This window comes from Passer domesticus, chromosome 1, assembly GCF_036417665.1.
Source record: "Passer domesticus isolate bPasDom1 chromosome 1, bPasDom1.hap1, whole genome shotgun sequence".
NCBI lineage: Eukaryota > Metazoa > Chordata > Aves > Passeriformes > Passeridae > Passer > Passer domesticus.
The window spans coordinates 77,006,117-77,021,509 of NC_087474.1; the positions used below are offsets into that span (position 1 = coordinate 77,006,117).

The 15,393-nt window shown below is 38.1% G+C and overlaps 1 long non-coding RNA gene across 1 annotated transcript in view; it reads left to right on the plus strand.

Annotated features, from left to right (window-relative positions):
- The first annotated feature begins 374 nt into the window (after window positions 1-374).
- The window catches only part of LOC135303807 (uncharacterized), a 50,987-nt gene continuing 35,968 nt past the window's right edge, over window positions 375-15,393 (plus strand). Inside the window, exons 1-5 of the long non-coding RNA XR_010365185.1 lie at window positions 375-627; window positions 753-1,926; window positions 4,849-4,922; window positions 7,185-7,285; window positions 8,586-9,100. This is a non-coding gene — a long non-coding RNA (uncharacterized LOC135303807). The remainder of the gene's footprint in view (window positions 628-752; window positions 1,927-4,848; window positions 4,923-7,184; window positions 7,286-8,585; window positions 9,101-15,393) is intronic.

Here is a 15,393-nt window from a genome sequence, read left to right on the forward strand (position 1 = left end):
AGCTATTGGGAGGGAGGGGCTTCCAGAGAAACTGTGGATGCCCCATCCTTGGGAGCGTTCTGGTCTGGAGCTCTGAGCAGCCCGGTCCGATGGAAGGGTATCCCTGCGCCTGGCAGGGCGCTGGAACTGGGTGGTTTTTAAGGTCCCTTCCGACCCAAGCCGTTCTGTCATTCTGTGGTCCCGTTGAGCGACGTCGCTCCGGTTAATTTGCCTTTCCGGGCTCGGCCTGGCTGTGCCGGGCTGCGGGGAAGGGGTCGGTGGGTTTGGGGCAGGGGTTTGGATAAGGGGTCGGTGGGGTTGGGGCAGGGGTTTGGATAAGGGGTCGGTGGGGTTGGGGCAGGGGTTTGGATAAGGGGTCGGTGGGGTTGGGGCAGGGCTGCGGGGCTGTGTCCGGCTGCGCTCCTGGGGCTGCCTCCCGGACTGGATGGGACAGGTTTCTCACCAGCCTTTTAACATGAATACTAGGTTTAAGATCCCTGCTGCCTGCCTGCTAACGGGAGCTGTTTTAAACTTAGCACAGAAATGCCGAAACGTTGCTAACCTGTATTTCATTTTTAATTTCAATAGGTGATTTGAGCAGTCTTTTATGGCATCATTTTTCTCGTGCAGGACCCTCCCTTCTTTGAGGTAATCCTAAAATCTGCAGGCATCCCTAGGGCTGGAATCTGAATGTCGTTGCTCCCCAGCCTTTGGATAAGACACTCGAAATCATGAAGGGGATTTTAACTCTTTTGTTTATTGTCTTTTCACAGATTTACAGACTGTTCTGAGCTAGAAGGGATCCACAAGGATCCTCAAGTCCTAAGTAAATATCCCATATGGGGATTGCTCCCCACCTTGGTGTTTCCAGCTCCACGTTCTGACCAACTGCAACTCTGGAAAATTAACAAATTTAACTACAAATATTGATGTGTTCTTTCAATGAACCCACACATGACCATGAGGGCATCACAACATCCCAGCTGTATGCTGCTCTGCTTGAGGATTTTGAAGCCCAGATTGCCTGGTCTGGTGGAAATATTTCTGGTGGAGCTCTGCCATTTCACAAGCAGGATCAAAAGTAAGATCAGGAGACACCTGGCTCAAATCTGTGAAACTCATATGGCATGTTGAATTTCAGGCTGCCCTAAAATGGACCAAGGTAAAAATGAGCTTTCAAGATGAAAATAATAAAAACAAAGAAAATCTTGTAAAAAAATTACTCTCTTGTTGCCTGTGTGCCTGTGCCTTAAAATAAGAGTTCTTGCTGTTGTGACAGGAGCTCAAGCATCTCACTCCTGAGCACCTTGTTTGGAGAAGTAGCAGCTTCTTTTCAACTTGAGGAACCCTGCAGTGCTGACTTCTTTCTCTTCCATACTCCAAGAGAAAGGACAGATAAACCCAGTGTATGCCTCTTAGCATCTGTCACGTTTCCAGGGTTAGAACTGAGACATTTGCTGGGGAAATTGAAAGCCGCTATGGCTCAGTCGAGGTGTAAACATCATAGGAAAATCTGTTGAAAGCCGGATCTGAAGGCTCACCTCACCCTATGGAGGATGCTTGTGCCTTAAAGCTGGATTCTGAGAGAAAGCAGCATTTCTGAATGTGTGGAATGCAGCACTAGATCTGAAAGATGCTGAGAAAATCCATTTAAGGAGTCATGATGTGGATCATGGCTTTAAATGTGTTTATTGTCACATGGCTGAGTAGATCTTAATGGAAAATCATTGAAAATCACACATGTTGATGAAAGAAACCTTCCAGTGCTTCATCGGTGAAAGTGCTATTATATCACTTTATAAAGTGCCTGGAAAGTGCACAGAAACAGCCATCAGAGGAAACCTCATCTCAGTGTACATCATCTGAAACCGAGCAGATAAGCAATCTTCATGTAGCTTGCTTGGCATTATCAGGATATGGCTATGTGCCCACACAGTGATTTTACCAGTAAGTCGAGTTTTTTTTTTTTCTCTCATCCAGTTTCCTCCTCAGCTTAAACTTATTGCTGCAAATAACTTTGTTTGGTCAATGCAAAATGTATTGGAGCCTTTCAGTATTATGAGAATTAACTATACAGTTCATTTTCAGTATGAACTGTAAATGCTATTACCAGAAGCTACTGTAAAACAGCTTCATGCTGGTTTGAGCAAAACATACGAACTGTAAAAATTCTAAAAATGTGTTGTAAATGTTCACATTTTGATGATGATAATCCTTTCTCATTTCATATTTTGGATTATGACTGTTTCTATGAGTAGTTGACCATCATATCCAACAATTTCAATATTAGTAGCTTTTTAGTGACTCTTAGCGTTACTGTGAAGGTACTTCTATCTAGGTGAATACCTTTTAGCTCTGCATTTGGTGACATTTCTTATAGCTAAATATTATCTCCATTTATAAATGAAAGACCATGACTAGAACAATCTGTCCTAAATCATAAAAGGACATTGTTCCAGTATTGTAGTTCTGTTCCACTTTGCATTAACTACAAATCTCACTTTTGTACCAATTACACTTTTTTCCTCATTGCTTAAACAATGCTTCTGTTAGTAATTTCAAGTGCTTTGCCCTCCATAAAACTGTGCATTTTGTGCTTACCTTCATATCTGTAGGTAAAAATCTTGAATGACAGTGCCTACCTACAAAGGTAGTCTGGGCGTTTTTCTGTTTAACCATTCAGTATTGCAGGTGGTTGCAGTGATAGATTGATTTTAGCAAGGTTACCCTGGCTGCTGCTGGGATATAAACCAAGTTCTTGCTTAATAGGTTGAGCTGCTGCTTTGGTTCTGATTGCTCAGGATGGCCAAGTGAAAGAGCAGGTGATTGTCAAATAAGGTGATGGCTCATGGGTGTGTGCTGGAGTTTGTGGCAGTGATCAGGTAAGGAAACAGCAAGGTTAGGAATGTGAAGGAATGTGGAGTGACAGGGCATCCTGTGGCTGCAGCCGGGCATCTGTGTCGTGATGTAGGGCTTAGATCAGATTGTGAAGGGTTTTGAGGGAAAGGTTTAGATTGCATTATGTGTTATGTTGTCTAGTTTTGATGCCTTTGTTGTCTTTGGGATACATGGGCTTGTTCTGAGGTTTTTTCTGCTTGACAGGGCAGGAGATAGAATTTTTTAAAAGGTTATAGCAGAGTTTCTGGAGGAAAAGTAACAGAGAAAACAGTAGTTTTTTGAACTAAAAACAAAACAAGTTTTTTGTTTGCTTCACAGTGAATTACAATGTCCCCATAATTGTGACTGTAAGGCAAGAACAAGGCTGCAGTCCAATATAACTTTTTCTCTAAGGGGGTAGGAAGGAGAGCACATGGAAGGACAATTGAAATTCACAGTAATTCAAAACAGATGACTACAGCAGTGAAAAAATTTATGAGTACTTATACAAAGTGTTGGTTTTTTAAGTGAAAGGAGAACTGCTTTTTATTAACAAATTATAAATTGTCTCTTGAATGAGTATTTTCATTCCCTTTGGGTGGGAGGTGTGGGGATTAAAAATCTATCTTCCTTACAACTGTAGTGAAAAAACCTGGAACTGGGTTTCCTGAGATGCTCTTTTGACAATTTCCATTATGTGTGGGAGCGATGAATTTTGAAGATTATAACTTACTGTTCATTGTTATGTTAACATGCAGAAAGTTTACTTAATTTTAGTTTCCTAGTGAAAAATTTGATAGGTTAAATACTTCACAATTTTTTAAGCTCTTGGTAGTGTGGAATTGTAATTTTTTAAAGATTCTTTTCTTAATATTGCTTACATTTTTGTGATAAATGTGAGCAAAGGAAACCTTTCTAAATATTTAACACCATGCTAATGTCTATACATTTTTTGAGGAGCAGAAAAAACAGTAAAGAAACTAAGAAATTTCAACTTGCTAATGTTTTTCAGATGTTTCATTCTGTTAAAGGAAGCTTTACTGTAGAATTGTAAGGAGCTGTTGTCTGCTGATTCCTTGTGCTTGTGGAGCTGCTGCAATGAGATTCTTCCTGCTGGCTGTGGGGACAGTTTTTGAAATAGTTTTAAGTACAACTTCTTAGCACTAAGCTTGTGTTTAACTTTGTGTCAAGTTCTCACTGTAATTGCTAACATTATTCAGTTCAATATGCTTGTTGTAGCTTTTAATCCACTTGAAACCCTAACTGGTTAGTGGAAAGCAATATACAAATTGAATCATAAATCTTAAAAAAGAGTGCAGAAGTTGCTGCAAAGTTGACTTATTTTATATTAAAAGATATATATATATATAATATATTTACAAGAAAGGGTTAGTGGTCTCAATTTCATTTCCCTTTAAACAGAAATCATCTGTGCAAAACCTGCAACCTCCTACCACTATTTTTTCCAGACCAAATTTAGACTGTCAGCAGATATGCATAGAAGAAAATGGACACGTAAAGGGTGTTGTGTCTGCCACTAAAAATAATCCTTTGAAGCTTGGGTATTCTGAAGTCTCTGTTCCTTCAGTATTTTTCATATGCTCCATAATTCACAACAAAATAACTCCCAGCAAGTGCATATTTTTCTAATTAATTTTTGATTGTGGTTTGAAATCTTTGAGAGCTCCTTGTTATCATGTTTTGGTTTGTTTTGGCTTTTGTTTGTTTTGACATTGTGGGTGCACTAAGGATTCTTAGAGCTGAACTAACCTTGGATTTGCTGCCACAGTCCCCATGTCAAATTATGAATATCTTCATAATTAATAATTGCTCTTTCTTCTTAAATGCTGTGCATCTCAGCCAAATTTGGCCTCCTATTGCCTAAATAACCACAAAATACTTTAATACTACATAGGAGTTCAATTTGAACGTTTATGTTAATAACTTTAATGTGGATAAATGTCTTTCTTCTGTATTTGCTCTTGTTTTAAGCTACTGCAACAAACCACAGCTTTTAATACAACTAAGGAATGGATCAAGGTCTGGAAGCATCTGTGCAAGCACAGGTACTGTGTCTAACTGTACTGAATTTAAGATGTGCAGTTATTTATATTTTTTTTCTCTTTCAGTGCTAAATATTTGCTTAATACAAGTGTACGTACAAGTAAATTTGCTTTAATTGATGGAAGAAAGCTTTAAAACTCATTAAGATAGATTAGAACAGTGGTTTGAAGGGCAGGGAGGAAGGATTAGGAATTTCTTAGGGTTTGCTTGAGGGCAGTCAACAAGGATCCCCATCTTTCCAAGGCAGTAGGTGGGCTGGGATGTGGCAGCTGCATTGAGCTTGCAGCTGAGCAGCTCTTACATAGGTAGGGGAGAAAAGGCAACATTCAGTGCAGGAAATCTGGATGGCAGGACACGATGAGATGCTTGGGTTTTGGGTACTTCTTAGGTTGATCTGAGTTTCTGATGGGCTCCTTTTGGCAATTGATAATTGCTTGGTTGGATAACTAGCTGTTAGTTTAAATGGAAATTCTGCCTTGTTAAGTAGGTAGCAGCAAGTCTTTCTTCCTTTGTCAAGTGTTGCTTCATCTCAGTGAAGCTTTATTTCCATCTGCAAGAGGCAGAGATCCTTGCTTCATACAAGGAAGACTCTATTACCTTATCTTTTTGTTGTTTGTTGTGTTGCTAAACTGGGACTGGGGATGTTGTACTGCTGAGAATGTCAAAGCTGAAGGATGCTTCATGTCTGAAGCTTTTATGGCTTAAACTTTATATCCATGTGACTGAAGTAATACCAGAATTGTAATACTCTTCATGATGACCATCTAGGTTCAATATTCAGTTTATATCTATTTTTACCCAAGAGTTTAGTCTCTTCCTGATTTCTTTTTGGACATTTAATGATGTCAAATGTGCAAATCAACCAAAATGATTCACCCAATTTTCTAGAAAGTATATGGGGAAAACTTCCTGTTCATAATGTGTTCAAGTAGAACCTGCAAGACTGTAGATGCCTTTTATTTTAAAAGCCCTAACAGTCCATGGCTTGAAGGAAATATATAAGCATTTTTCAGGAGGTGTCTTCTGTTAGAACAGTTGAAAGGCCACATTCCTGATGGAAAGATCTGTTGAGATTTGGCCTTTTAAGTGTCTCTGAAAAACGCAGTGAACAATGACAATACCTTACTGCAGGAAGCTAACTGTGACAGACTGTTTTCGGGAGGCAGGGATAGGAACTAGGAAGACTTGCCAGTTTCCTTTGGCACCTGGCTTGCAAAGGTTTTTAATTCTTTTGTAGACAATGTATAAAAAATGTTGGATACTGAACACCAGTGGGGCTGGAAAACCTGTGAGCTCTTGCCAGAGATAAAGACGAGATGAGGAGATGAACTTAAGCAGAATTTGGCATGTTAGGAAGAGTGATAATGGGTCATGGCAAAGTGGGCAAATAGTAAAATAATGGGAAGTATCAGAAAATGAGAATAACTTGGACCAGTTTGGTCTGAAGTGGACAGAAGGATTTAGTCTCAGACATGTGAACCAGCATTAAATTAACAGGGTGCACAATCACTTCTATTTACTGTTGCTGCCATTACTCAAATGACAGTTCAAGCATCAGAGGGTTTCAGGGGGTGTGTCTATATATATATGTATATATATATATAATTCCCCATTGTGAAACTTGGCATTAATTTTTTAACTTCTTAGGTATTTTGATTCCAAAAATGAAACCTAAAACTTGTTGAGTGTTGAAAAGAAAACAAAATCAAAAAAAAAAAAAAAAAAAAAAAAAAAAAAAAAAGTCAAGAGAACTCTCAATACAGGTCAAAAAGCCAAGCACTCATCACTCATCTGTGTGGGTGGGTACACTTGCAAAATCTTCAATTGCCTGATTTGCCTGTATGCAAATTTCTGCTCCCACTGATCCTTTTGAAATTCATTGTGTAGAATGGGTAGTGCTTTATTCTTTAGAGAGCAGAGTAGATACACAAAAAACAATGAGATTAAGTTTACCAAGGCAACTTTGATTTTGGCAATTTAACTTTAAGTTTGGCGATACCAAATTTTTATTTCTTGTTAGCCACCTTAATGAGTTGAGGCATTTTTGAGTTTTTTTAACACAGCTTTATTTATGTTTTGGGAAAATTGTTGGGAATTTACCTTAATACACTAAAATAAATGACCAGAAATTATGTCTTCTTTAGCAGTATGTACTGCTGTATGTTCTGAGTTACTACGTTCTACATTGCTGTACCCCATGAATGTGCCATACAGTGGCTATATAAAAATTCATATATTTCTTCCTTATGTCCTGTGACATACAGACTCTTCAGAGTTACTGGCTTCAGCTCCATCACAACATCCTTACATGTGTTGGTGGTGTCTTGACTAAACCACGCTGGTGTACACTGGATTGGAGCGTCAGGTAAGTATTTATGCTTGAATACAGCAAATGAGAAAAGCAATAAGATTCTTAAATATTTTTTAATCTGTACATGGTCACAAAACTGGCAATTTATCCTCCCTTTTCTCTTAGTCACTAGAGACTCCAGAATCCAGCAGAATTTGTAATCTGATGCTTGCTGTGTCATCACATTAAAAGGAGTGGGCAATTTAATAAATAAGCTTTAGTGACACTGGGTGAGGAAAAAGTCTTTAAATGTTTCTTTTTGTAAACAGCAGTCTGCTGAAATGTCTCATGATCAGGTTCTGCTTTTACAAATTATCTTCAGAGTTGGTACTACAGTTTTGAGATTGATTTATTTATATAACAATTAGCATCAGCTTTTATATGTTTGTATGCTTTTGGGAGGGTGGTGAAAGGACAATTTTTGGTATTTTGGTAGTTTGTTGCTAGTACAAAAGCAGTAATAGACAAACTAATCAGCACCTAAAAAATTGAGTCAAATTAAGTTATTCTGTGCCAAATGATACTTGCATTGTTGAAAGTATTTCATTTACTCTGAAGCAAACACCGGATATCTTTTCAATCATGTAATGGGCTTTTTCACCCTAATTTTACAAAGTATGGTATATATTTAAAAGTGTATGCAGCACTTTTTTCTTAAGGTTATATCTTAGTTTGACATTTCACTGATCTTTGTATTAGTCTTAACATAATTAGCATTTTATGTTATTTTAACAATTTTTGATATTCATAACATAACGAAAATCAATTATTTGTAGCATGGTAGCCATATTATATAAAAAGGTTGGTTGTTCTTCATCTGCACGTATTATGATCACTGGAGGTTTACCTGAGGAAACTTAGAAAACACAGGAATGTTAGAAATGTGCATTGCAGGATAAAGCTTTTATATGATAAATACATTGTAATCTGGTAAAACAAAGCAATTCAGGTCAAATGAGTAACCTGAAAATCATGTTTCTCCTTCCTGCATTGTCAGTTTTAAAAAGAAAGGGATATTTATTGTCGTGGCAAGTACGTGAAATGCAATAGTAACTTTTCAAATGCTGTCATTTTTATGATTATAATTTGTGTTTACCTAATTTTGTTTTTATCTTTCATTGTGCTGAGCAGCACTTTAGCAATTTTATAATGCAACTGTGCATCCAGCAATGATAATCTGTATTTCCAAGAGGTGTGTGAATGGCAATTAAACATTTCTGTAAACCTATTCATTGTATTTGCAGCATATACAAAATAAAACAGACTAGTTTGTTCCTCAAAATTACTTTAACTTGCATCTAATTTTGCCCTACAGGTTAAAAAAACCCCAAGCAACACAACAAATGAACAAACAAAAACCAACTCCAATTACTTTTCTTGAGAAGCTCTACTTTATGTGTGTTGCACAAACATAGCACAGAATGAGGAGCAAGGTTTATGTTCTCTACAGCTTTGTCTTTCCTCACCTGAAAGTTTCATATCTCAGATTTTTAAGTCTTCCCATCACTGATGGTATTACAAAATATTGGTGTAGTGTATTTTAGTTTTTTTTTTTTTTTAATTAGTTTACTTAAGCTTAGTAAGCTTATTTCTTAAATGGCAATCCAGAGAAGAGTTGAAGGAGCATATGGAAAATTACAGAACTGCTACCACCCTTTTGTCTTCATTTTGGGATCAGGCATTCAAAACCAGACATCAATTGAGTGGACATCACAAGCAAAACCACAAATGGAAGAGAAGGAAGAAGCCTGAAGATAATCCTGTGTGTTTCAACACAAAAGCAACTTGAAAGAAGGATTCAAGCTAATTTAAATGTAGCATGTACAGTAGGTATGATCTGTATTATAGCAAAGCTTGCTATTTTGTTTCTTAATTATAGAATATTTAGTAATCTGGCACATCTCTCTATTTGCTGATTTACTTACATATTTTTGTAACAAAGTTGCTTTTTGATAGCCTGAACAAAAATAAAAATAGCTGCCTCCTTCTTGATTTGTGATAGTACCAGTCTTTGGAATCAAGTAAGCATGTGCTGATCAAAAAGTGCAGCTATGGTTTTCTGCTCTAGTTTGTTACAGGCAATAACAAAGTACAGGTGCTGAAATGGGTTCTTTCAGGAGCCAAGAGAAATGCTGTGAGACTTCTTGGAATGCTGCAAGTTAACTAGGTGAAAAAACAGCTTCCTTTGAGTCATGGCTGCATTTTTAAGAGGAATATTAACTGAAGCACCAATTTTATCAGTTAATGTAAAATTCTACTTATTTGCACTTTGTAAGAGTTAATACCAAGACTTTGCCCGACCTCAAGTGCATCCTTTCTTCCAAAGAGATTTTGAGAAGGCATTTGATGCTTTCCTGTTATTCAGAAAAGATCTCTTTTTCTTTGATAAAGAAGATAATAATCTCTAGCCATCACCTGTCCATGAGTTGACATTGCAAAATATCAAAATCTGATAGCTTTTCTAATATTTAGGTAGAGAAACTTGAGTACCTCTCTTTCTCTGGGTTTCTTCTAAGTATGTACATTTGGCTGGGGATGTTTTCTCTTTTTGTTGTTGTTTACGGCCATACGTGTCTGTTACATTGTCAGAAAACATTTTTACAATAGTTTGACTAGAGAAGTCACTTTCACAGTTGTGTATCATAAATAAACTCAAATCATCAAAGCTTTTTCCCTAAAGGCTTCTTTATTCCACTGTTTTCTAGGACTTAAATAATTGTCTATACTGAATCTGGCTTTCTTCATTTGAAGTTATTGCTCACATGGAAAGTAATAAATACACGTTTTAGTAGGTCTCTGAAATTGGTATAATAAAAAGAAAGCAAAAATGGAATTTTGGTTCAGCTAGTCAAAGGCCTAATTGCTTGAAGTGGGCTGGAGCCTTTTTGTTAATAAGTAGGGAACAGACCAATGTGCTGATGGTCTACCTTGCACACTCTGCCTTCTAGGTTTTTTTTAAATCAAGTACTCAGTTAACAAAATGTATCACTGTTTTAAGTGGCAGAAGGAAAATGTTAAGCACTTTAAATTGTTACATCGTTGCAACAGTTACTTGTGGAGTTACACTGGAGTATGACAACCCAAATTTTATCTGAGGTTACATTTGAAATATGATGTCTGATGTACATGCTACAGCTCTGTTTTGAAGGAAAAATGAGTTTTTATAGACTGGGTGGCTGGAGCTCTCCCTGGAAGAGGGAGATTAAGAATTTACTTGAACTTTTTGTACGTACTTCTGACTTGAGCTTTGCTTGACTTTTGTACAGCAAAACAAACTTCATGTCAACACTGTTCATTTCCTACAGTCCCCCTGAGGTGCAAACTCATAAAATTGGCGTTGGCCGTATTCCCAGCCTGCAGCTGTCCCGTAATTCTTTCCACTAAAGGCCCTGTCCCGACAGCAGAGCAGGATCTGTTGGGAATCACAGCCAGCTCAGTGGTGTGTCCTGCGGCACAGAAGGAATGGCTGGTGGCAGAAGGGTGTGAGGATAACCCTGCTGTGCTCACTGTGACTGTGACACGGGCTGTGCCCTGCACAGAGCTCCAGAGCAAACTGCCTCATTTTCTCCTTGTCCCACAACTGCCTCTCGTTATGCTCACATTAACAGATGCACATGGGAAGTATATTTTAGAGTCTATGGTTACTATAAAGCTTCAAGGAATTCCATTAAACTGAGAAATATCTGCTGTCAGGAGGTTACCATCAAAGTGTTGAAAGAGGGACCTGGAAATCCAGCTGTGTTCCTGGCCGTCCTGGGGCGCTTTGTTTGTGTTCCTCCAGGAGGGGGCAGCAGATGAACAACATCAGGGGCTCTTTCTTACTTTTCAAACGCTTTTCCAGTGTCCCCCTCCGCCTGTGAATCCCAGCAGGGGCTCCATACCTACGGGAGGGTTTAAAATTATAATTCCTACCTGTTTGCTACAAGGACAGCTGGAATGTGTGAATCGGAAGTCTTCATTCTGTTCAGTATTAAGCAGTAGAATTTGTTCAGCAAAATCTGTATGAATTTTATAGAAAGGGCAGTTCAATATTGAGAATTAAGATTTTATGACTATGGCAGTAGGTGTGTATATATTTTAAAGGATAAAATAACCATGCAATCCAACCCCATGAGCTTATTAGTTAATGTCACCTAAGTCTTACTTAACATCTTTCAAATACTTATTTTCTATCAAGCTGCTTCTTACAATTCAAAATAATGTTCTCATAGCCTTTTTTCTCCCATCAGAAAATAAAACTAAGAATGTACTGAATCTAGTGGTGCTTTTCATTTGTGTGTAATTAGTGTGCTCATGTACATTCTGTGCTTGTGCATTCTGCTGACAGAGCATGGGAGTTAAAGTCCTCAATTCACAGGCAGTGCTAATGATGCTAAAGAATACAACTAAATTTTATTGCCTTATTTCAGCCACAAAGTGCAGGTTTATCATCTAAAACTTTATGGAGGTGTACCATATAACTGATTGGGAGTATAGTAGGGTCTTTTTTAAAACTGTAGGGAAAATGCTGATTATTACCTACAATTGTGAATTTCTTGAAAGTGCGTGGCTGTAATTCTGTTTAAGTTGCAGATCAAGCAGTTAACAAAAAGCCACAGAGAGACAGCAGTCAAGCCTTTTCAGCTGCTAAGTTTTATGCAGTAGTTTATATAAAGAAAGAAAAAACATAGTGGCTTCTGTGAGTATCAGCTGCTATAATCAGTCTTCAGAAGCTAACTGGGAAGAATTAAACTAATTTCTGACAGGACTGATTCACTCATAGACTTGCCTTGATTATTTTCATTAAAATTGTGTTGTAATGCGTGTGGGACCTTTATGGAGCCTAAAACTTTATCAAGTGACTTGACTTTTTTCTTTTCTTTTGTGGTGGTTTTTCCTTTTCAAAGATTACAAGTGTTTAAGAGAAGAGAAGGAGATAATCACAAAGATTTATTCAGAATGGCACAACTTGCCTTTCAGAGTTGCCTTTCATCTTAAATCCCACTGTTTAAATCACAGATTTTTCCATATAGGCCCCATGGCTCTCCTGAGGTCACTGATTTAGCAGCTATTATGCATCAAACACTTCAACAACTCCCCTGAGTATTTAAGGTCCCTCATGCAAGTTCAGGGCTTTTATTTTTCTAGTGCAGGAAAGATCCACACAAATAACTGAGGATTAAATTCCCTTTTCTTTCTTGTTTTGAATACTGTTGCATAAAATAACTCTATGATTCATTCTTGCTTTGTGTAGTAATTAGCAGGAAGACTTTTACCACTAGAAGTCTTGAGTATAGTATTCTAAAATACTTCATTTTCTGAGTGTCTGGACTATAATTGCTTTCACAAAGCAATTGTGTATGTATGACATTAAAGTAGCTGTGATTTCCTTATAGAGTGTTTAAAGAATGTGTAATCCTATTTATTACATCTAATATGTGAAAGTATTATATGTTTTTGGGAAGAGTATTTACTCAGTTATTAATTATTTACAGTGTGTTTTGAAAGGACATTATTTCCTTTTGCTGGAAAGGTCAATAATCTGGATAAATGTGTAAGCACTTTTTAAACCTGCTATAGTTGGTTTTCACAGGACAAGGATTTTAAACTTCTATGCTTGCATTTCTCTCTTTGAAATTATTGTGTGTTAAAGATGTGCTTTTAGAGCATTAAAGACTTGTGCTTGAATTTGTGAACAGCCAGTGCTTCCTCTGTTGTTCCTGAGGTATACTGATGTGGATGGATGGAATGTAGGAGAATAGAACAGGCCTGCCCTTAACAGGCCACAGCTGGATCCAGTTAGGGTGGGTACTATAAAAGAGCACGTTGGCGGGTTGAGAAGTTTGATGGAGTTTGTTGGCTGTGGTGTGAGGAAGAAGGAGTCAGTGCTGTGAGGAGCTGCCCGTGAGAAATCACCAAGAAGGTATGGAGTTTTTGCAATAAGATGACAACATACTGAGGATGGTGAGGGAGATAATCCAGAAAATCAAGGAGTTGGGGATAACAGATCTGTAGTCTGTATTGGCCTTTTCAAATGTTTTGCCATTTCCCTTCCAAGGAATCTTCTCTTTGTATATTAGCACATACATAATTTTCATATGGAGTCTTTTCCCCCCCTTTTTAAATAAATTCCTTTTGCAGGCCTGAAAAAGGAGACCAAAAAAATCTAGAAAGCTTTAGTAGAACATTCAAACATCAAAATAGAATAATCCAATATGATTGTGTTGCATCATGCAGTATTGGCTGCTAGGAAATTAATTCAACACAGCAAACTATGTCATTTTGGGAATATAAATAAAAAATTGAAAGATAATAAACTGAAGTATTTCATTGTATACAGGCCTGATAGGCATCTTTGTGCTCTTTCCCATAGTGGTATGAATCTTTCCTAACTAATAGCTTTAAATACTCATGATAAAACACATTAAAAGCCTAAATTAACACAGTAACTGAGAAACGTAATCCCTTCAGACCACTTACACAAGAAGAATAGGTGATGATTTTCCTGCTGTGACAGGATTCATTTACTTTCTGACAGGAAACATTCTTGTAGTTAGCTTTCCAGAAACCCATGGGAATGCATGCTGGCATCAAAGCCCTTCACTGCCAGCACTGGGAGTAGGGAACAAGATCTCTCTGACCCAGCAGGTGCAAACACACATATGGATGTCCTCTTCATGTTACCACTTACATAAATTGCCCAGGGAGGAAAAAAAAGTACTGTTGAGTATTGTGTGCTGTGTAGGAGTGATTATTTTGTGACATAAAAAGGATTGCTAGAAAAAAGGGGTTTTTTTCCCTACTGGTAGTTTTCTCTCTTATGTTGAATATACAAAAACCAAACACTATGATCCTGATTTAACAAAATGGGAATTTTTAACTGGTGGGTTTTTTTAATGGCAATTAGGGATATTGATCTGTAAGGATATGTTTGATTCCTGTTTGGAATTTGTGTTCAGAAGATACCTTTGTAAAGATATAAATACTGTAAAGACAAGGACTGCTTGTGTTCCTGGCTTGTTAACTGAAAAGTGTGTCTTTGCTAGTTCAGAGGGATGTGGACTTTAACCACACCTTTTTTTTCTCTTCTGGTGCTCCATGGCCAAATTAGAAATAGGAATGTCTTCTCAAATCTTTTAAAATCAACTTGCACATATAGGCATATTTGAAGATTTTTCACTATCACAGAGTTGGGTTTCCACCTTGACTACATTCTCTTTCATTTTCTGGAAAGCTCCCTACTTCAGCTTTTTATTTTGAACTTCATTGAATCGCTGCCAAAGGCCCAGTCTCTGGGACTGATGCTCTGGCATTCTTTCTGACTCAACCAAGTGATTTGTTTAAATAGACTTTGCATTGCCATGGTTATAGTAAACCCATATTGTGGGGGTAAAAAAGGGCAGTTACATTAGAAATTCTGAATTACACAGAAGAAGGTACCTTGTAGCACTGTCTGCTTGGAACTGTTGGATCCACTCCATCTTGTTGGTATTTAAAAGGTGAAGCCTTCCTTCCTTCTTCTGAACTGAGCATTTTACAGGATTAGAAAATAAGGTTAAGTGAATGCATAGGATGGAAACAGGTTATGTTGGGTAAAAGCCTTCCCAAAACCTCCTACCTGGAGTGTGCAGTGAGTGGGTGGATGGGACAGTGGGAGCCAATTCGATGCTTATGATAATACTCAAATAAAACAGCTTGTGGAGAACTTGTCCTACAGGACCTGGCAGCATAGTGGATAGGGAATATCCCTCTTTGTCCTCAGTGGCAAAATTACCTTTCCCCGAGTTGAAGAAACTAAATACTCTTGCAGTCACTTGGCAGGAGTGTGGCGCTCCAATGCTTGAGTGCCATGGGTGGTGCCGCATCCCGCAGCGTCGGAGCCGTGGCATCACACAGGGTGGCACAGGAGAGTGGGCAGATGCCTGGCAGGAAACCCGGGTGTGAAGGGAGCTGACAGACGTCTCTTGCTACTGGGACAGATGGCTCTCAATCTCTGTGGTAGCAAGTGTGCCATGTCTTCAGAGACAGACATTTGCTCTATTAAATATTCTTAGCTTATGTGGAAGCCAACTGACAGGCCTTCAAAAGTTACAGGAGAAGGAGAGTGATGGGCAAAACAGCTTCTGCTGGGAGCTTCTGGGCGG